General features: G+C 41.3%; 1 pseudogene; it reads left to right on the top strand.

Moving 5' to 3' along the window:
* The window catches only part of LOC101122282 (protein NipSnap homolog 2-like), a 44,420-nt pseudogene extending 22,895 nt beyond the window's left edge, over window positions 1-21,525 (top strand).
* Window positions 21,526-22,359: the final 834 nt, after the last annotated feature.

Raw genomic sequence — 22,359 nt, 5'->3', positions numbered from 1 at the left:
AAGCATGAAATTAAAAGACGCTTACTCCTTGGAAGAAAAGTTATGACTAACCTAGACAGCATATTGAAAAGCAGAGACATTACTTTGCCAACAAAGGTCCATCTAGTCAAGGCTATGGTTTATCCAGTGGTCACGTATGGATGCGAGAGTTGGACTGTGAAGAAAGCTGAGCGCTGAAGAATTGATGCTTTTGAACTGGTGTTGGAGAAGACTCTTGAGAGTCCCTTGGAGTGCAAGGAGATCTAACCAGTCCATTCTAAAGGAAATCAGTCCTGGATGTTCTTTGGAAGGAATGATGCTAAAGCTGAAACTCCAGTACTTTGACCACCTCATGCGAAGAGCTGACTCATTGGAAAAGACTCTGATGCTGGGAGGGATTGGGGACAGGAGGAGAAGGGGACGACAGAGGATGAGATGTCTGGATGGCATCACCGACTCAATGGACTTGAGTCTGAGTGAACTCCGGGAGTTGGTGATGGACAGGGAGGCCTAGTGTGCTGCAATTCATGGGGTTGCAAAGAGTCGGACACGACTGAGCGACTGAACTGAACTGAAGTGAACTGAAGCTTTGTAAAGTAGGTATTACTCTTTCCATTATACAGTGATATTCAGAGAAATTAGGTAATATGATCATGGCCGTAGACCTAGTAAATGACAACAATGGAATGAAACACAGTCTATTTGATTTCAAAGCCTGTATTCTTTCAAGTACATTATGCTTTCTATCTTTAGAAATAGATGAGTGGGCAGATTTATGTTAAAACTGGTGAGGATATAATCCTGTTAGGAATTTAATAGGATTTTTATGTGAAGGTTATTATATTTCAAATTTGAGTGTGACCAAGGAAATTCATCAGATTTGGATCTCATATTTTAAATTCCATGTATAATTTTTGTATCTACCATTGATATTCTTCTCCAGGGAAGTTTTAGCACACAATGTTAAGTTATGTGGCCTTGGGTGGGTAGGTGCACAGGACATAGGATTAGTTAAAATAATTAATTCCTCAAAGTAGAAAAAGATTAAGATATAGAGCACTATATAAAGAACTATGAATAGTTCAATAAATGCATTATAATTTTTTACATCTATGTTGTACTTAAGTTAATTAATAACCAGAGAAGGAACATAAGATCCTTCACTAACTGTTTCCTATCTGGTCAGAATTGAGAACAATGATGCTGTATTAGAGGATATGTATATTACATAGTTATCACGCAGACTCTAATTTCTTTAGCTTTAAACTGTTTTAGCATTCTGTTACGATACATATTTATGAATAGTAATGTTAGATCATTTGACATTTAATGAGAAAAAAAAGGCCCAAGTTTCTCTATATTTTCAGAAGAGATCCATCTAGCAGTGTTCATACTGCAGCAAGATGCTCATTTGTTTCTCCCTAGTCCTTAGTTGCAAGTGGGTTGATGGATATTTGGGTTGGGAGATTAAAGGAGGGCCACGGTTTCAAACTTCAATCCCATTATTTTCCATATCTCCCTATGTGTGTGTGCTAAGTCACTCTGCCATCCTATGGACTATAGCCCCCCAGGTTCCTCTGTCCATCGGAATTCTCCAGGCAAGAATATTGAAATGGGTTGCCATGCCCTCCTCCAGGGGATCTTTCTGACCCAGGGATTGAACCCATGTCTCTTACATCTCCTGCAATGGCAGATGACTTCTTTACCACTGGTGCCACCTGGGAGGGCCCATATCTCCCTATACTTTCTTCCATTTTAACTCCACAGTTGCAATTATATGTTTCTCATTCTATCTGTGTTTAGTATATATCTCCCTTTCTAGAATATACCAAAGAACAGGAAATATGTCTTTAGTACACCAAAGACAAGCAGAATTCTTGTTTACAAACAATACAAGACACTAATTTGTCAAAATAGAAGGGGATTTTTGGTAGCTTTCGTATCTCCATGTGGTCTAGAGAACCAGACTTGGATACTACCAAGCCAGGCACAGCGAAGGCAGGAAAAACTTTCAACTCATACCATGAAAGAAAAGTGAAAGTGAAAGTTGTTCAGTCGTGTCTGACTCTGAGACCCCATGGACTATTCAGTCCATGGAACTCTCCAGGCCAGAATACTGGAGTGGGTAGCTGTTCCTTTCTCCAGGGGATCTTCCCAACCCAGGGATCGAACCCAGGTCTCCCACATTGCAGGTGGATTCTTTACCAGCTGAGTCATCAGGGAAGCCCAAGAATACTGGAGTGTGTAGCCTGTCCCTTCTCCAGAGGATCTTCCCGACCCAGGAATCAAACCGGGGTCTCTTGCATTGCAGGCAGATTCTTTACCAGCTGAGCTACTGCCCCAAATTTAGTACTGAGCATGTTAAGATATGAACACAACTCCTACCATAGCTATTTCAAAAGAACCAGCTTCCAACTCCACTGTGCATGTCAGAAGATCTATTCTCTCTCTAAGACTAAAGCCTTGGGTTTCTCATTTTAGTATTCAAATGTTATTCAGAGCCATCTGACTGGTAGCACTTAGGTCACACATCTGTATAGCAAGGGAGAATGCAAGTATAATTTTTATCTTTCAAGCCTCTCTAGTGGAAGAAGACAAGTTGGAAGAAGGTTAAAATGGGTACTGAATGACTTCAGGTACAAAATATGTAACAACACTCAGTGAGTACTTGTTAGATTTCCTTCTTCATAACCAGGATTTCTTTTCTTATTTGAAGATGTATTCTTGTGGACCAGAGTAAAAGTAGAAAACAAATGTTTTCCTGAAAACCAGTTCTAACTGCTTATTCGTAGCAGGCTTCCCCATCCTCAGTGGGAAAATGTGGTTGGTTGGTGTTGACTTTCTTATATACTGAAGGACTGTTTTGCTCTAACTGTGTCAGTCTTTCCTTGTGGAAAAATGGGCACCACTGTACAATATTGATCAGTGTAGGGGTGTGCACTTTTGGTCTGTATGCTACGTGTGCCTGCAGTTTAGTGTCAGGGAACTGTGCAGGTCAGTATGTCACGTAAGAAAGATTATTGTTGTTCAGTCGCTAAGTTACAGATGACTCTTTTGCTACCCCATGGACTGTAGCCCACCACGCTCCCCTGTCCATGGGATTTTCCAGGCAAGAATACTGGAGTGGGTTGCCATTTCCTCCTCCAGGGGATCTTCCCAATCTAGTGACCCCACCTGCATCTCCTGCACTGGCAGGTGGCTCTCTTTACTGCTGAGCCAGCTAGGGAAGCCATGCAAAGGATTGTTAAGGGATGCCATTTTTTTCTTAATTACACTTTGATAATATTTAGCATGAAGGGTCTCTAGCAGAATCAAAGAATGTTTTTCACAAACTAGTCATCCAATGACTAAGATACTGAGAAACTAGGCTATTCCTCCAAGGTCACCAAGATCTTCCATTTTCTGTGCTTTTCTGGAAAATGGTCAAGTCAAATTGTTCTTCAGGAAGAATAAATGCTGTGCATCCTCTGGAGATTCAGTACCTTACCAAGTGCACAAGAAGAATGTTTTCCAAATGTTCCTTCAGACAACATTTCAAATAGTGCTTCCATGAATATCTTTTGTATTTATGGATACTTCGACACAATATCTCTATTCCTTTTGGATATTTGTTTTTTAGGCAAGGAATGAAGAGAAAGGTTGTGTGGAGTGTTGGAGGTGCTGCTTTGGGGAACAAGTAAAGAGTATAGCAGAAAAAAATCTATGTAGTATATGTATGACATGTATCTCTTTAAAAAAAAAACTCATAAACATTCATTCTCTAAAACAATGTTCACCTACTGTCCCTTGGATGACTTCAGCTTAATTTCACACTTAATAACCTTAAAGATTAGAGTGTTTAATTACAGCAGTTACTGCTGATTGCTTTGGAAATGAAAACTGAATATCTAATATAAAGTCATTAATATTGTATCTGATGGATTGATGTTATTATTTATTATAATCCAAAACTTGGGTCCTTTTTAACAGGATAAAATGAAATATTTCTTGCTTCAAGGAAATAATCATGTGCACCATAAAGATATAAATGGATTCAACAAATATTGAATGAGTGCCCACTATATGCCAAAGACTGCAGCAGGCAGCAGGGCTACCAAAATCAATAAGACAAGTTCCCTCAAAAAGGTCACGGTCTGGTGGCAACACCGACAGAGCCTCTGCCCTACCACGGCATCATAACCCATGCGCATGTGATACCACAGCAGCGCAGCCTGCCGGCCAGAGAACCATCTAGAGGGGAGACTGAGCTGAGCCTAGTAGTTTTCCAGGCAGAGAAAGGCAAGGTCATTCCAGGCAAGACAGTAAAGGCAAACTGGCATAAAAGAGCCCAGTGTATTCAGGGGAAAACAGATAATTCCATGTGGCTAGAACACTGGGTACATGTTAGGGAGACGTAAGAGATGAGGCTGCAGAGCAGACAGTCCAGCTTGCGAAGTACGTTATATGCCCTGCAAAGAGTTCAGACTTCATTATTTTGCAGTGGAAGCCCAAAGGGTTTTCAAACAGTGCACCGATGCAATAAGGTTTGGGTTTCATAAATGGAACTCTGGCAGCCACCTGGAAGAGGTATTGGCAGGGGGAGAGTCTGAACTCAGGGAAACTAGCTAGTGTTTTATTTCAGAAGACCAGTAAGAGATGATTATCTTGAACCTGTTCCTCCAAGAGAACCTGACCCCCACTGGCCCATAAAGACAATGTTCCTGAGACTTCTTCCCAATCTGTACCGAAATATATCAAGTTCCCAATGGGATTTCAATCTTTGAGTCCCGATTCTGTCCCTTCATATACACTCTTTCTCTTCTAAGTTCAGTTCTCTCATTAAATTTCTTACCTAACAACGGATGAGCTCAAAAAGTAAATATTACTACCTATTTGTGTCTGACCCTATGACAGTCCAGACCTTACCTGAACTCAGCCCCTAGGCTGACGGCTAGCATCCCATTCATCCTGTTAGTCCTCTGTGTTAGAGGACAGAGGACCTAGACATAGAACAGCTACTGAATTTGTCCAACCCATTCATGGTCCTTTAAACTCAGCTACCTCACCCACATATTCTGCCATAGACAAACTCCTGTAAGAAACTATAGATGTGTTATTGACCATGATATGAGCGCTTACTGCTCTATATTGGGTTTACAATGCTGACGAAGGTAACTCACTAGAGGATGAGAAACTTACCCAAAGCAATCTAGATACACACTTATGATTGGCCCTACCTCCCTGAAAAATTCTCCTAGAACATACATTAAAAGCAGGTGAAAATTTAAGAGCTTTTATTACAATGAAGAATCAGGAAATGCCCCAAATTAAGGAGGAATCCTTTAAAATAAAAAAGCATCACTCAAAGAACAAAGCCCAATCAGGCAATAGGAGCAAATATGTCTGAGCTAGAAAGCAATGTGATTGCCACAGCTGAGTCAGAAGGCACCCCAAACTGACCTGATGGTATCTGTCATGATGATCTCATCTTTCAACCCAGAGAATTAAGTGAGCCCAAAACACTGGAAGTTCATCTGATGGAACCATGGTCCACTGCCAAGGCACTCTAACCAGAAAGTGACTGCAAAGATGTGTTTCCTGGAACAGAGCCATCTTCTCCCTCCCTGCCCCTTGATCCCTCCCTTCTCTCCAGGCTAAAGGACTTTAAAAGAAAGTATGATTAGAGGTGAAGCAAGGTCTTCTTGTCTCCAGTGGCTAGATAGACCCATTTGAGTATGCTGAGAAATTTCAGGGAGGAGAGAGACTCAAACTTTTATGACTTTGTTGGATATAGATGTCCAGTTCACCGTTCTACTAGTTCCATGAGGGGCAGGGACTTCAGAATTCTAGTACTAAGTAGTGGCAGGGCCCACAGTGGGACAGAGAAGCTAACGTGACTTTATGGGTGGAGCATTTGGACCAATTCAATGTACTGTTGTTGCTGATTCTCCAAATGACACTATTAAGAGAACTAATATGTTATATGCTTGTACATTTTGTCCCATAAGTGCCAGAAGGAATTCTGATTGGTAAAAGCTGCATGTAGAGAAGTGTTAAAAAAAAAAAAAAAAACCCTGTAAATTGCTTTCTAATCATCTCTCTGCTACTGTTGCTGCTAAGTCACTTCAGTCGTGTCTGACTCTGTGCAATCCCGTAGACAGCAGCCCATCAGGCTCCCCCGTCCCTGGGATTCTCCAGGCAAGAACACTGGAGTGGGTTGCCATTTCCTCCTCCAATGCATGAAAGTGAAAAGTGAAAGTGAAGTTGCTAGGTTGCATCCAACTCTTAGCGACCCCATGGACTGCAGCCTACCAAGCTCCTCTGCCCATGGGATTTTCCAGGCAAGAGTACCAGAGTGGGGTGCCATTGCCTTCTCTCTAGCCCATCCCAAATAGGGCTTTACAACCTTAATGGCCTCTTGGAGCTATATGCTTCTGGCCAATGATTTGGCCCACTGGAGCCTCTGGCAGAAGATGCCTTCCTCTGGAAGTTTCCACCAGGGGCACTCCTATGCTTCTGGACCCATCACTTCTCTGAGAAAGTTACTGGGCACATCCCTTTTGAAAAGCAGCTCTTAGTTTGCTCCTGGGCTCCTGTTGACACTGAACACCTGACCCATGGAACCCTTGTAACTCTTTAGGCTGATAATTCCATTATATAGTGCCATCAACTCAGACACAACAATTAATAGGGTGTGAATGGCACATCACAACAGGCCTCACTTGTCAAATGAAAATGAAATGCTCAAGATACAGCTAACCTAGCCCAAGGAGTATCTTGGCTTGACATGAAGAAATGACAGCCATCCTCCTGCGGGAAACTTTATTTATTACACTACCATTCAATATCACAGTAATCCAAGTCTATGCCCTGACAAGTAATGTTGAAGTTGAATGGTTATATGAAGACCTACAAGACCTTCTATAACTAACACCCAAAAAAGATGCCCTTTCAATTATAGGGGACTGGAATACAGAAGCAGGAAGTGCAAAAGAAATACCTGGAGTAACAGGCAAATTTGACCTTGGAGTACAGAATGAAGCAGGGCAAAGGCGAATAAAGCTTTGCCAAGAGAACTCACTGGTCAGAGCAAACACCCTCTTCCAACAACACAAGAGAAGATTCAACACATGGAGATCACCAGATGGTCAATACCAAAATCAGATTGATTATATTCTTTGCAGCCAACGACAGAGAAGCTCTATACAGTCAGCAAAAACAAGACCAGGAGCCGACTCTGGCTCAGACCATGAACTCCTGATTGCCAAATCCAGACTTAAATTGAAGAAAGTAGGGAAAACCACTAGCCCATTCAGGTATGACCTAAATCAAATCCCTTATGATTATACAGTGGAAGTGACAAATAGATTCAAGGGATTAGATCTGATAGACAGAGGGCCTGAAGAACTGTGGATGGAGGTTCGTGACATGTACAGGAGGCAGGGATCAAGACCAAGGAAAAGAAATGCAAACAGGCAAAATGGCTGTCTGAGGAGACCTAACAAATAGCTGTGAAAAGAAGAGAAGCGAAGGCAAAGGAGAAAAGGAAAGATATACCCATCTGAATGCAGAATTCCAAAGAATAGCAAGGAGAGATAGGAAAGCTTTCCTCAGAGATCAATACAAAGAAATAAACAATAGAATGGGAAAGTCTGAAGATCTCTTCAAGAAAATGAGAGATACCAAGGGAACATTTCATGCAAAGATGCACACAAAAGGACAGAAATGGTATGGACCTAACAGAAGCAGAAGATATTGAGAAGACAAGAATACACATAACTATACAAAAAAGATCATGAACCAGATCATCATGATGGTGTGATCACTCACCTAAAGCCAGACATCCTGGAATGTGAAGTCAAGTGGGCCTTAGGAAGTATCACTACAAACAAAGCTAGTGGAGGTGATGGAATTCCCATTGAGTTATTTCAAATCCTAAAAGATGATGCTGTGAAAGTGCTTCCTTCATATGCCAGCAAATTTGGAAAATTCAGCAGTGGCCACAGGACAGGAAAAGGTCAGTTTTTACTCCAATCCCTAAGAAAGGCAATGCCAAAGAATTCTCAAACTAGCACACAATTGCATTTATCTCACACGCTGGCATAGTAATGTTCAAAATTCTCCAAGCCAGGCTTCAACAGTATGTGCACCTTGAACTTCCAGACATTAAAGCTGGATTTAGAAAAGGCAGAGGAACCAGAAATCAAATTGCCAACATCCATTGGATCATTGAAAAAGCAAGAGAGTTCCAGAAAAACATCCATTTCTGCTTTATTGACTATGCCAAAGCTTTTGACCGTGTTAACCACAAAAAACTCTGGGAAATTCTGAGAGAGATAGAAATACCAGACCACCTGGCCTGCCTCTTGAGAAATCTGTATGTAGGTCAGGAAGGAACAGTTAGAACTGGACATGGAACAACAGACTGGTTCCCAGTACAGAAAGGAGTATGTCAAGGCTGTATATTGTCACCCTGCTTATTTAACTTATATGCAGAGTACATCATGAGAAACACTGGGCTGGATGAAGCACAAGCTGGAATCAAGATTGCCAGGGGAAATATCAATAACCTCAGATACACAGATGACACCATCCTTATGGCAGAAAGCAAAGAAGAACTAAAGAGCCTCTTGATGAAAGTGAAAGAGGAGAGTGAAAAAGTTGGCTTAAAACTCAACATTCAGAAAATAAAGATCATGGCACCTGGTCCCATCACTTAATGGCAAATAGTGGAGAAAATATGGAAACAGTGATAGACTTTATTTTCTTGGGCTCCAAAATCACTGCAGATGGTGACTATGGCCATGAAATTAAGACATTTGCTCCTTTGTAGAAAAGTTATGACCAACATAGACAGCATATTAACAAGCAGAGACATTACTTTGCCAACAAAGGTCCGCCTAATCAAAGTTATGGTTTTTCCAGCAGTCATGTATGGATGTGAGAGTTGGACTATAAAGAAAGCTGAATGCTTTGAAAATTTGATGCTTTTGAACTGTGGTGTTGGAGAAGACCCTTGAGAGTCCCTTGGACTTCAAGGAGATCCAGCCAGACCACCCTAAAGGAAGTCAGTCCTGAATATTCATTGGAAAGACTGATGTTGAAGCTGAAACTCCAGTACTTTGGCCACCTGATGCGAAGAAGTGACTCATTAGAAAATATCCCAATGCTGGGAAAGAGTGAAGGCAGGAGGAGAAGGGGGCAACAGAGGATGAGATGGTTGGATGGCATCACTGACTCAATGGACATGCATTTCAGTAAACCCCAGGAGTTGGTGATGGATAAGGGGGCCTGGCGTGCTGCAGTCCATGGGGTCGCAAAGAGTCGGACACGACTAAGTGACTGAACTGAATTGACGTTGCTTAAGACAAAGCCACTAGTTCAATGAGATCAACAATGCACAGAGGTTTCCCTAAATGACTGGCTCACCCATGGCTCAGTCCAGTTGAAACCTAATGGTGTCCAAGTGCTCCTGTGGTACTTCAATCTCAACGCCATCAATGTGGAATCAAAAGTGTGCATGGATGCTCTCCTCAATGGTCAGGATTAAAGCTGGTCTTTTCCAATACTCCCTTTGATGAACCTTCTTCCATTTTTGTTGACTCTTGGGTTGCTACTAATGGCCTAGCGTTTTTGGAAAGCCCCTCTTTGGGGCTGTGAATAGCAAAAATAAATTACAGCTGCTGATTCAACCATTTGGGTCACTCATGCAGACACCCACAGTAAGGGCTTGTTCTTCAATGAGACAACTGTAATCAAGCTGCACCACGCACTTTGATACTATTCCCATCTAAATCCATGTTTTACCAGATATGGAAACATGTCCACCATCATAGATTGGGCAAAAGCAAAAACACTTTTTCTAATTCCAAGGCTACTGCTGCATGCCAGATTTGTGATTCCTGCCGAAAGCTGACCTGTCTGTCTCAAGGTGAAGGAGGCCACACTGCATGCATGTGTCTCCATCTGCTCCTGAAAGACTGAGTTGGATTTTTTATTCTTTCTTGGGGCTATCGGTAGTTCCTCTCTTCCACTGAAATGCTCACAAAATCCCATGTTACTGTTTCAGCCCCACCAGTTGGTCTTGGTCATACCATTCTGGTGCTTAAAACTAACTTGTGTCATGTTTTCTGCTTTTTAGAGTTTGAAAATATATGAGTTTCACTGCAAAAACCACTCTATAGTGAGCTGGTTGGCAGTGTATTCAACGGACTTTTCACTCTCCCTACCATCCATAGACTTGTTGCACTGTGGAGTGTTGACCTTCTCAAAGAACAAAGCCCAAAGATTTCTGACTACCTGTCTCACCTCCTGGCCTACAAATTTTTTAACAAGGAGGTTTGTTCACTGAATGTGGCTACCCCCCAGAAAGGAATCATCTTCTCTCAGACATGTTCTGAGTAATAATCAGGAAGTATGTACATCTGTTTTGAAAACTGGAGGTTCCACACTGACATTTCTGGACATGATACTTCTCTCTTTTCCCTAATGGCAACCTCAGGCCAACCTGACTGGTGCAGCTTCTTGGTGGCAGCTGGATTAATAGGAACCTAGAGGATCCAAACCTAATTCTGGTGCTACCATCTTGTTCTCTTGTGGGTTTTACATCGTCCAATGATGGCCTAAGGATAACGGTCACTTGGTTGGGTACAGTGCTTGCCAAGTGACCCATACAGGCCAAAGTGGTAGACATAAACAACCTCTGTATGGCTTTTAAAGGCCCCAGCTTCTGCACTTTCCATGCAAAGTATCTGCCAGCCTCTCTGGATCTCTTTACTCCTAGCCCCATAGTTGACATTCAGTCTTTCCATAGACTGGATGAATGCCATCTAGATGGTATCATGGACAAATAGGTAAAGTTGAACACACTCAGGCAGTTCCTCCAAAAACAAGGATTAGACTCAATTCCTATAGTGAAGCTGGAGCTGTGGGCTGGCTGTGAGGGCACATGGGCTATGAGGCTCTGGCAGCCCGTGCCCCTGACTGAAGTCTGCCCCATCTGCTCCAAGGATGGTAAACAACAGCGGCTTGCCCGGGACTGTATTTCTTTGTGAAAGGCAGGCACTAACTTGCCACCCTCCTTAAAACACAGTGCTTTGCACCCTAGAGATGGTCGTAGGAGACCTAAAAGTGTGGAAAGAAATGCCACTTCTAGATCATGAAGTCCTCAGACAGCCGCAATGACCTCTCCAAAATAAGGCTACTTCAGGGAAAACTCTCAGAGGGAGAACTGCCTTGTAATCTAAGGGCACCCTCAAGACAGTTTTCCCTACGAAAGGAATCCTTCAACTAAAAAAGACAATACACGTTTTCCCCCTGACTTTAGTTGAACTGATTGATGACTCACTTTGGTGCTGGAAGGCATTTAGGTTAGTCTCAATCCACAGGCCAGAGTTAGTCTGGAGGACAGAATCTTCCTAGACTTCCTTCCTCCATGCAGGCCAAGATGGAATCTGTCCAATCACTAATACATCTTACTGCACCTGGATTAATGCCTCAGGCCAAGCAATTCAAGGAGAAACCACTTGACACTTTCTACAGTAGACACGGATGGTTTATGGGATTTATTTAGCTAAGTGGGCCTGAGCCCTAGGTGCACAATTAAAGTAAGCACAGCAGATGGCCTCATCCTGTTGCTTGAAGTTTTGGTGAGAGTATCCTTAATTAAATGCTGTGTAAGACTAATTCACAGATTCAGTCCCAGCTTCTCTCAGCCAGATTAAGCAGAGTGGCCCCAGCTTCTGCTGGCATACTCCTGGAAAAAAATCACCAGAAGCCAAGACTGTAAAGAAATGAGTAGGCAGATATTAGTACAAGGGGATATCCTGTGGGTCCATCTTGGTTTTGCATGTTTTATAAATAGAGAGTCTGACAATCTTTGTTTCAGATGAGTTTTCCAGGGATAGTTTTTGTTTGTACAGCAGGCAGCCTCTGGAGATAGAGACGGTATCTCCCTTTACAGCAAAAGGCAGCCAGCCTTACTCCATATTATGGAAGACTCAGACCCCCTGGCCTCCAGGCTCTGCTGTCACCCACCCACTGTGAGCGCTGACGTCACCAGCCTTCTCCATGTTGCCCTGCAGGACTTGGGGTTCAGGAAACCAGTGCAAGGGCAAATGCGCTCCGACTATTGCTCTCGCCAGGACTGATTAACTCATGATTCTAACCCAGGAGTTTTGTGTCTCCATCAGCAGCCATGAAGCTGACTTGAAAGGTTGTAAGGATGGCGGAACTTCAGACCCTTCCCAGCTCTTAAGAGCTATCTAATGGTAATCTGGCAACTTCATTATGAAATACTGTGCTTCATTATCACATATTAATTCTGTCATTGATTTCATGATCCTTCCAAAGTAGAACCATGCATTTTGTAGTTGAAGAACCAAATGTGAAACAATTATTTCAAACTAAAATATTTTTAGTATCAGGAAAGATCAACACTTAGGCCATAGATCCATAGAAGGAAATGACAAATGCAGTAATGTTTGGAATCATACGTATGTTGTTAAATTTCCTTACAGTATCATAATACATTCCAGCTGCTGTGGGCATCTCTTTTCCTCTTCATGTACTTTTTCTATTTATGCATATAATTAGCATAATGAAGTGGAAAAGGTATTGGGTGGGATATCAGGAAACCTGAGATCAAATAACAGTTTTGCCAGTTACCGGTTGCAAGACCCTGGACAGGTTTCCTCCCACTACTCTGGACCTTGGACTCTTCATCTTCAAAATGTGAATTAGGGTGGGCAAAATGAATGGGTTTTGTTAGATTATTTTTTAGGTTTTTTCCCCTAGTACTTATTCTCAATGAATGGTAGAAAGGACTTATAGCCAAGATGGATAATTATGAGGTTTTTTTTTCTTTTTCTTTTCCGATTTGCTTTAGCAGAAAGTTCAGACACTGGAATAAAGATTTCCACAACCGTCTACTTGTCCTAGCCCTTGTGAGCAAGATTTGTTGTAACCCTCCTTGAATTAGGGTTTACATTCCAAGGAGGTAACTCCTGTGAAATGAAAGAGAGGAACATTCCTTGCACAGAAGGTCTTTTCATTTGCTGTCCTCACCACACACAGACATCTTTCCCTTGGCCGCCTATTACACAAACAAGAAAGTTAGTTGATTTCCTACTCAATACATGACACAACCTTGCCAAGGTCAGGGTGCCCTTGCCAGAACTGGCTACAGGAAGAACACACGTTGGCTTGAACTACCATCGGATTTTTCCTGGGCACAGTGGAGCAGCTAGAGACAAGGAGATGGTCAGTCTCGTTGGTTTATTCATTAATCAGTATATCAATTAAAACCCTTAGGACCTACTACAGCCAACCACTGGGAATACACATGTTATTAATAAGACCATGTAACTGCCCACAAGGATCCCACAGTCACTTGCGGGAGGCAGATAAATCAACAGATAATTATAACACATCTGAAACTGGTGAAATTATAGAAGGGAGTTGAACCTGGTGAAGTTATGACCATCTCTTCTGTGGGAGCCGTAGAGGACTCCTCAGAGGAGAGAATGCTTGAGCTGAGACTTGGAGGCAAAGAATGAGAAGGTATTCAAGCAAAAGAGCATATGAAAAGCAAAAAAGACAGGTGAACTAAGATAGAGGGTCAGATATTTCAGTATGACAGGAACGTAGCTTTAGGGCTGCAAGTTACAGGAGATGAAGATAGAGAGGCAGGTAGGAGCATTTTAGGGTAAGAGAGGGACAAGGCTTTAAAAGATCTGAAACACTAGAGCCTGTTTATGTGCTGAGTGGAAGGAGCTAACAGGAAGGGTAAAGAGAGAACAAGGGAGATCACTGCTGAATCAAGATCCTAGGGAAATTAGGAGATGTATTCTAGACATAAGATGAGTAGAAAGGTTTGTCTGAGGTTGAAAACGGATCTCTTTCTCCTCTTAGAAAGGAAAAAGAGAAAATAGGTGCAGACGAAAGTAGGTTTGAAAGAGAAGTATGGAAAGCCAAGAATTTAGGCATCTGAGCCCTAGGAGCTAGAGAAAATGGAAGGTTCCTGCAGTCTGGGTGGTCAGCAATTTACATGCTTATTCACTCAGCCTTCCTGAGTGAATATCTGATGAGCACAGAAATACAACGATGAACTAGACACTGATTCTCCTTCCAAAGAATATACAATCCAGTTCAGATTTTAAAGGCACAAAAGCCTTGGTAGGAAGAAAATTCTTAGTATATGTTCATAGAATGAATAATGAATAAAATAATAAGTTCAACAAGAAAGGTAGAAATGAAGTATAATTAGAATAGAAGGAGAAAGGACTATTTTCTAGGCTTGTGTGGGCCCAAAGAATGGGTGGATCTGAATATACAGAGCCTGGGAGGGAGTAGGAAAGGTCAATCTATGCAAAAAGAACACATGAGCAAAATTCTGGAGGTGAGAAAGGGTAGGCGCTAAGGCAGGGAATAGCAAATCTTTCCAAAATGATGTGCAGCAAAGCAATATTTGGAAACAATAACACAAGTCTTTCTTTCTTCGTGTTTCTTTTGGCCTCCTACACCAAAATTAGTGGTATTTATTGTCTTGGGTAGGAGACAAAACACTTCAAGAGAAGCCAGCATTAAAGTAGAAATATGTGGTAAAGAACAGGAAGACAGGCCCAGAGGGAGCCCAGAGGGAGGGGAAGAGAGCATCCTAAATGTTCTTCCAATCCAGATGCAGGTGGCAGCAGTTGTGAATGGATGATTAGACCTAGAAATTCTTAGCAGCTCGGACAGAGAGCACTGCAGAGACCTGGGGCCCAAGGAACAGAGAGAACACACACATCTTAGGTGTGGATGCTGCTGAAAAAGGATCCTGTGCTATTCTCAAAGGCTGGCATCCTACGCATGAATATGACGCCTCCTTTTAGGTTCTAGGATAACAGAAAACGCTCGTGTTTCCCAACCCTGACATCTATACTATCTTTGGGGAAAAGGTAAGGATTGCAAAAAACAAAAGAGATCTAAATTTGATTGAATTTTAATCCAACTAAGCCTAAGAAAAATCCAGAAGGGACTGAATTTAATTGGATGGGAAAGTGTTTACTAACATCAGTGGAAGTTCAGCTTGCTGATAGGGAAATAAAACTTCATTTTTTCAACCCCAAATTTATGACTGTAAAATTCAGATAAAATTACAAGTAAATAAAGTTATGACTCTAAGCACAAGATCTTAGTTTCTAAACACATTTCCTGATACAAGGCTTTTTTAAAGAAATGATTGATTCAAATATGAGCAGGAAGGCACATGGTGAGTCTGGTCTGGGATATATTGCTTTCCCAGGATCAATGAGATTGTGTCAGAGGACACTGGAACCAAACTGAAGGGCCACCCATAGTTTAAGTATAAAAACTCAAGCGTCGAAGAGAATAATGATTGAAGTTGACTGAAAGATATTCTGTATGTAAAGAAAACCCACAAGTTTATAATGATATTGAAAAAGGAGAAACCAAGAAAAAAGTAATTTATCATCATTTACGGCATTCACTGAATCAATTCTTTACACTGAAAACTGGCAATTGACGGAGAGAGGTAAGAATGAAAGGAAAGAGACAAGAATCTTTTCAGTAAGTATTTATAGCAAATGATCTGAGTTAAACAGGAACCCTCGACTTGATGGACGAATGGTAATTACTCACGTACAAGAAATGACAAAATTGAACATGAGCTATTTTTGAAACCTCTGATGAAATTATTTATTTAAGCAAGGATTATCAATGGCTATTGAAATCATTAGGTAAATTGGCAATTAGAAACAGAATGTCCTTATGGCAGCAAAGTGACCCCATGTGGATTTCCTTCTGGTCACAAGGAGATAAACCTAATTTTACCGTGGGAGACTCAGCGTTCATCACCTTAATCCTGCGACCAAGCTCTAAATCACTAATAGTACATGCAAAGATAATAACTTTCTACTTCATGTGAAGTTCCATGACAATGCAGTCTTACGGGGATAGTTTAGACTTAATCTGGAGAAGGAAATGGCAATCCACTTCAGCACTCTTGCCTGGAAAATCCCATGGACGGAGGAGCCTGATAGGCTATAGTCCATGGGGTCGCAAAGAGTCGGACACAACTGAGTGACTTCACTTTCACTTTCAGAATTAATCTAACTGAGCGACTGAACTGAACTGAACTGAACTGAATCAAATCTTTAGCGTCTAATTTCTAGGCTACAGAAAATACAGAGGCTAGAGTAGCACTGCCCTCCCCACATATTTATGTTGCCACATATATTATTTAAAATTGTCTAGTCATCTACTTTAAAAAGTAAAATGAATCAATAAAATTAATTGTAGTGGTTAATACATTTTTAATCCAGCATACCTCAAATACTATCATTTCATATAAGCAATAATAAAAACAATGATAGCCAAATAAAAAAATATTAATGAGATCATTTATACTCTTTATTTGTACTATGTCTTCTAAATTTGGTATGGATTGCACTCTAGAGTTCAGACTAACTATATTTCAAGTGCTTATTAGGAGCTGGTGGTCACCATGTAGGACACCACAGGACTAGAAGAAAAAGCTAAACAACACTGAAATTCAGTTCTAGGTGTCAACTTGGCTAGGCTACAGCAGACAGATTTCAGCTAACCACTGATCTAGGCATCACTATGGATGTATTTTATAGATGTGGTTAATGCCTACAATCACTTGACTTTAAGGAAAAGAGATTATCCATGGGATAATGTGGATGGGTCTCATTTAATCAGTTGAAAGGCCTTAAAAGCAAAACTGAGGTTTCCTTGAGGGAGAAGCTCCTGCCTGAGACTATCTAACCTGCCAGCTTGCTCTTCAGATTTCAGACTTGCCAGCCTACATAATACCATAAAACAATTCCTTGTTTCATTCAATTCATATGCTTCATACACGGTTTTCACATGCACACACACATATATATGAAATATACGTATATAGGCTATTTTTATATATAATCTATGTCTATATATTATAAACCAGATCTAAAAGGTATATTGGAGACAACTGGATATTTTTGAACATGGACTTCTTGAATAATTAAGGAGCTATTGTCAGTTTTACAGGTGAGATAATATAAACTTATCTATGGGGGAAAAACATCAATATTGTCTAGAGATGCCTTTTGAAGTAATAAAGGATTAGACGTCATGATGATGATGGATTATACTCTATTGACTAAATCTTCATGAAGTCATAATGCTTAGTAAAATGAAGAAAATAAATCCAGCCTTTATCCCCATTGACATAAACTACATTATCTTTCAGTCAGTTCAGTTCCGTTGCTCAGTCGAGTTCAACTCTTTGCAACCCCATGGACTGAAGCACGCCAGGCCTCCCTGTCCATCACCAGCTCCTGAAGCTTGCTCAGACTCATGTCCATGGAGTCAGTGAAGCCATCCAACCAACTCGTTCTCTGTTGTCCCCTTCATTAGCTTTAGCATAACAAATAATAAATAAAGTTTTAGCCTAATATTTAACAGAGCTTCACAGCATGATAAATTGTTCTTTAAAAATTAAATGAGAGGGAACCTAAGGGTGCGATGCAGTTTGCTTTCACTAGCTGAGGGACCAGAAGGTATCCTCCTTCCAGAGCATGAAGACCAATGACCAGAGTCACAGGAAGTGATGTGGATGATTCAAAATGTGTTTCCCACTCGGCTCCTATCTCCCCGTGACACTCCAGGACACTATGCCTCAGAATGATGACTTTTTACAATCAGCTATAAAACCAATATTTTGGCTTTTGTGTGGGTTTCTTAAAAGCACAGATGTTACTGGCCAAGTAACAGTGTGTTCTTACCAAAACTCTCCCGCACAACTAAAATGACAAGATATTTTTCCTTCCTTTCTGTCATTAAATTGTAATGAAATGTTGATAGTCTTTGCTGTTATGGTTACTGTTATTACCATGGTGATAATCTATACATTCCAAAAGAAGAAAAAACCATATCAGCCCAGTGTATAGCATTATTTTATAAAAGTCCTCTGTCAGAAGTGGAGGGTAAGTTTACTTTTCAACATAAAATCTAAATAAATACTTGTGTACCTACTATGTACTTAGTTGAGTGTAGGATAGAATACTTTCTAATTTGCGCATAAAATAAACTACTCAGTAGTTTGCAAGGCATTCTGCAAAGCTCTTCCACATATGTGATCCTATCAGAACCTCACGGAGACCCAAGTTTGATCCCTGAGTTGGGAAGATCCCACTCCAGTATTCTTGACTGGAGATTCCCACGGACAGAGGAGCCTGGTAGGATACAGTCCATGGGGTCGTGAAGAGCTGGACACGACTGAGTGACTAACACAAAACACACACATACACACAACTCATAGGACTGTACAGAGTTTGTAGGTTAGGTGTCGCTAACTTCATTTTGCAAAGTGGGAACGTGGTAGGCACAATTGGGTGCCTGCCTGACATCCATTCATTCCATCATCCCAACCTCATTGCTAACAAAATCCTCAGTGTGTCCAAGAGAAAACTTGCCCTGCTTCAGTCCAGGCATTCATTCTTGCTGGTCCTGCTGTAGGAGTATGTGCTACAGTTCAGACTCATGTCTCACGAAGTAGAAATCAGCTAGGGCGTCTGGGACATCCTTTTGGCTGTACGTGTGTTGGTTTTTGCTTAAAGGAACTGAACTACGGCTGAATCTCTCCTCCACTCTCCCTTCCTGCTTTGTATGTGATTGTGAGGACTGGAACTGCCACAGCCATTTTGTGACCAGGAATGAAAAGAAAAAAAAAAAATACTGGTTCAACAGCCTATTTTTGGATTTTATTATGTGAGACTATAAACCCTTATTTAAGAGACTAATGAAGATAACTTTTCTATTACCCATAGCTAAATGCATTCCCAACTGAAGTTGAGATAGGTTTAAACAATATTCCCAAGATAACACAAACCATTAGGAACGTGCTGTTGTTGGTGGTTAAGTCTTGTCTGACTCTTTGTGACCGCCACGGACTGCAGCACGCCAGGCTTTCCTGCCCTTCACTATCTCCCGGAGTTTGCTCAAACTCATGTTCATTGAGCCAGTGATGCTATTTTTCTCATCCTCTGCTTCCCTCTTCTCCTTTTGTCTTCAGTCTTTCACAGCATCAAGATCTTTTCCAAATTTGTGTTGTTTTAAGTCACTAAATTTGTGGAAATTTGTTAAAGCAGCTGGAGGAAACAGCACAAAGGGCTTCTTGCTGTTATTATTAAGGAGAGAGCTTGACCTCTATTAGACCACAGTCTATTCTAAGTTACATTAATTTGAGAAAAATAAAACTTCAATTTTTAAAATAAAATATTTTGAGTTCACTTTCCATTCATTCAAGTTTACTTCTCCCACTGGTTTTTTCTCAATCAGTGATATTTCAGTGTTCTTCTAGGTGATTCTCTGGCTGTAGAGTTCAATGAGATGATATCAAACTCTTCTGGGTTTGCTGCATGTATATGACATTTCTTTTATTAGCTAACCATGGCATATTTTATAGTTATTTGTATATAATTTAAGAGGCCTTGTTTAGAAACCAAAACATGTTTATTCACATTCATGGTTCATTCATACATGTATTAAACTAATGTTTTATTAAGCATCCACCAAGTCATAAAGTCAAGCAAAAAGACTTGGACCAAACACTAATAAAAGCAATGCTTGACCCCAGAGGCTTCTGTCGTAAGAGAACCATGGCCTCTTCATTTTCATGAGACTATATATTTTCAAGATTGCTGGGAGTAACATGAATAACCTCAGATATGCAGATGACACCACCCTAATGGCAGAAAGCAAAGAGGAACTAAAGCTTCTTGATGAAGGTGAAACAGGAGAGTGAGAAAGCTGACTTAAAACTCAACATTCAAAAACTAAGATCATGGCATCTGGTCCCATCACTTCATGCAAATAGATGGGGGAAAAATGTCAACAGTGAGAGACCTTTATTTTCTTGGGCTCCAAAGTTACTGCAGATGGTGACTGCTGCCATGAAATTAAAGAGGCTTGCTCCTTGAAAGAAAAGCTATGACCACCCTCAGTTCAGTTCAGTCGCTCAGTCGTGTCCGACTCTTTGTGACCCCATGAATCACAGCTCGCCAGGCCTCCCTGTCCATCACCAACTCCCGGAGTTCACTCAAACCCATGTCCATCAAGTCGGTGATGCCATCCAGCCATCTCATCCTCTGTCGTCCCCTTTTCCTCCTGCCCCCAATCCTTCCCAGCATCAGGGTCTTTTCCAGTGAGTCAACTCTTTGCATGAGATGGCCAAAGTACTGACTGGAGTTTCAGCTTTAACATCATTCCTTCCAAAGAAATCCCAGGGTTGATCTCCTTCAGAATGGACTGGTTGGATCTCCTGGCAGTCCAAGGGACTCTCAAGAGTCTTCTCCAACACCACAGTTCAAAAGCATCAGTTCTTCGGCGCTCAGACTTCTTCACTGTCCAACTCTCACATCCATACATGACCACTGGAAAAACCACAGCCTTGACTAGATGGAACTTTGTTGGCAAAGTAATATCTCTGCTTTTTAATATGCTGTCTAGGTTGGTCATAACTTTCTGTCCAAGCAGTAAGCATCTTTTAATTTCATGGCTGCAGTCACCATCTGCAGTGATTTTGGAGCCCCCCAAAATAAAGTCTGACACTCTAGACAGCACATTAAAAAGCAGAGACCTGGGAGCGAGGCACCTGAGCAAGACGGTGGCTGGAGGGCTGCGCACCCTGGGCAGCGGCTTCCTGGGCAGGCCAGTCCCTGCCACCTCCTGCCCCAGCTCTGGAAACTGACATCTCCCAATAACAGACCTCGAAAGGATGGCTGGCTAAAATCCTTGTTTGTCCAGAAAGTTAACCCAAAGAAAGATGCTCACTCTAACCTCCTAGCCAAAAAGGAAACCAGCAGTCTGTACAAATTACAGGTTCACAATGTGACATCGGAACGCCTAGAAGCATACAACAAAATTTGTCAAGAGTTGTTGCCAAAGCTTCATGAAGATAAACATTACCCTTCTGCTTTGGTGGGGACTTGGAACACGTGGTATGCTGAGCAGGATCTAGCTGTTCACCTTAGGAGGTATGAAGGAGGCTATCCAGCCCTCACTGAGGTGATGAATAAACTCAGAAAATCAGGAATTTTGGAATTCCGTAAGGCAAGAAGCAACAGGCTTCTCTTGAGAATCAGCTGCGGGTGGCATTCAGTTTCTGGAATGAGTCCATCCCACAGTCCGGACTGAACATATATGAACTCAGATCCTGCCAGCTCCAACCAGGAACTATGTTTCAATGGGGCAATCACTGGGCTTGCAATCACTGGGCTTGTGCTCTTCGCTTCAGACAGGATGGCAATGAAGCAGTTGGAGGCTTCTTCTCCCAAACTGGGCAGCTCTATATGGTGCACCATCTTTGGGCTTACAAGGATCTTCAGACCAGGGAAGATATACGGAATGCAGCATGGCATAAACATGATTGGGAAGAACTAGTATATTATACAGTCCCGCTTATTCAGAAAATGGAATCCAGAATTATGATCCCACAGAAGACCTTGCCCCTCCAGTGAAGCGACGGAATGGAGATGCGCCTACAGAAGTTTATGTGACAAGTGCTTGTCATCAATCAATTTGAACTGTGTGAGAGAGAAACACTGAAGTGTAAACTGCTGTATATAGCTTGTAAGAGACCTCTTTTCTTTAAAATTTACATAATCACAAGACAGGAAACTATTACAGTTTGGCAGATTGTGCGCTGTAGTCCTCTGGAACATCCCTAGGTTTATTGAATGTGCTGTATAATATTAACTATGATCCACCTCTCCCCACACCCCCAGGAAAAGAGAGCCCAGCTGAAAATTGGAGTCATCTCCAAGTAAGAATCTAACCATGGAGGGAAAAAGTTAGCCATTTCTTTATAAAGAGCAACTTTGTTTTATAATTACAAATTTTTTAGACAAATTTCTTGTATCACAAAGAAATATAAATTTTATCATGTTTCTGTAGCATTTTTTTCTGAATTTCAGACTAGGAGCAAATTATACATGTATTCAATACCTGGAAATGTTTTCACTCTCATTTTTAATGTCAGCATAGTAAACTGTGTCATTATCGAGGGGGAAGTGGTTGATCAGTAATTCAGTCTTCATTTTGTGTATTGTGATGTCTTTATACAGGAGGAAAAGCTGGCTTGAACCTGCGTATCATATGTGACTTTGAAATGAACACCTTGAACAGCACTAATTTTTATTTGTAATATTTTTCTACAACAAAACGAGTAGCACCAGGAAAAGAGGTTTTATTTTGTAAACAGTCATCTGTGACCTGCGTTTTAGTAAGCTCACAGCAGATTTGTTTGAACATCATGAGTAGGGGGAAGGGAGTGTGCCTGTTGAGATTTAAATTGGCATAAAACTGCATACTTTGTCTAGCTCTGATTTTATT

The sequence above is a fragment of the Ovis aries genome, chromosome 7 (assembly GCF_016772045.2).
Source record: "Ovis aries strain OAR_USU_Benz2616 breed Rambouillet chromosome 7, ARS-UI_Ramb_v3.0, whole genome shotgun sequence".
In the NCBI taxonomy this organism is placed as follows: Eukaryota; Metazoa; Chordata; class Mammalia; order Artiodactyla; family Bovidae; genus Ovis; species Ovis aries.
The sequence above is the reverse complement of the archived record's forward strand: the minus strand, read 5'-3'. Positions and strand labels throughout refer to the sequence as shown.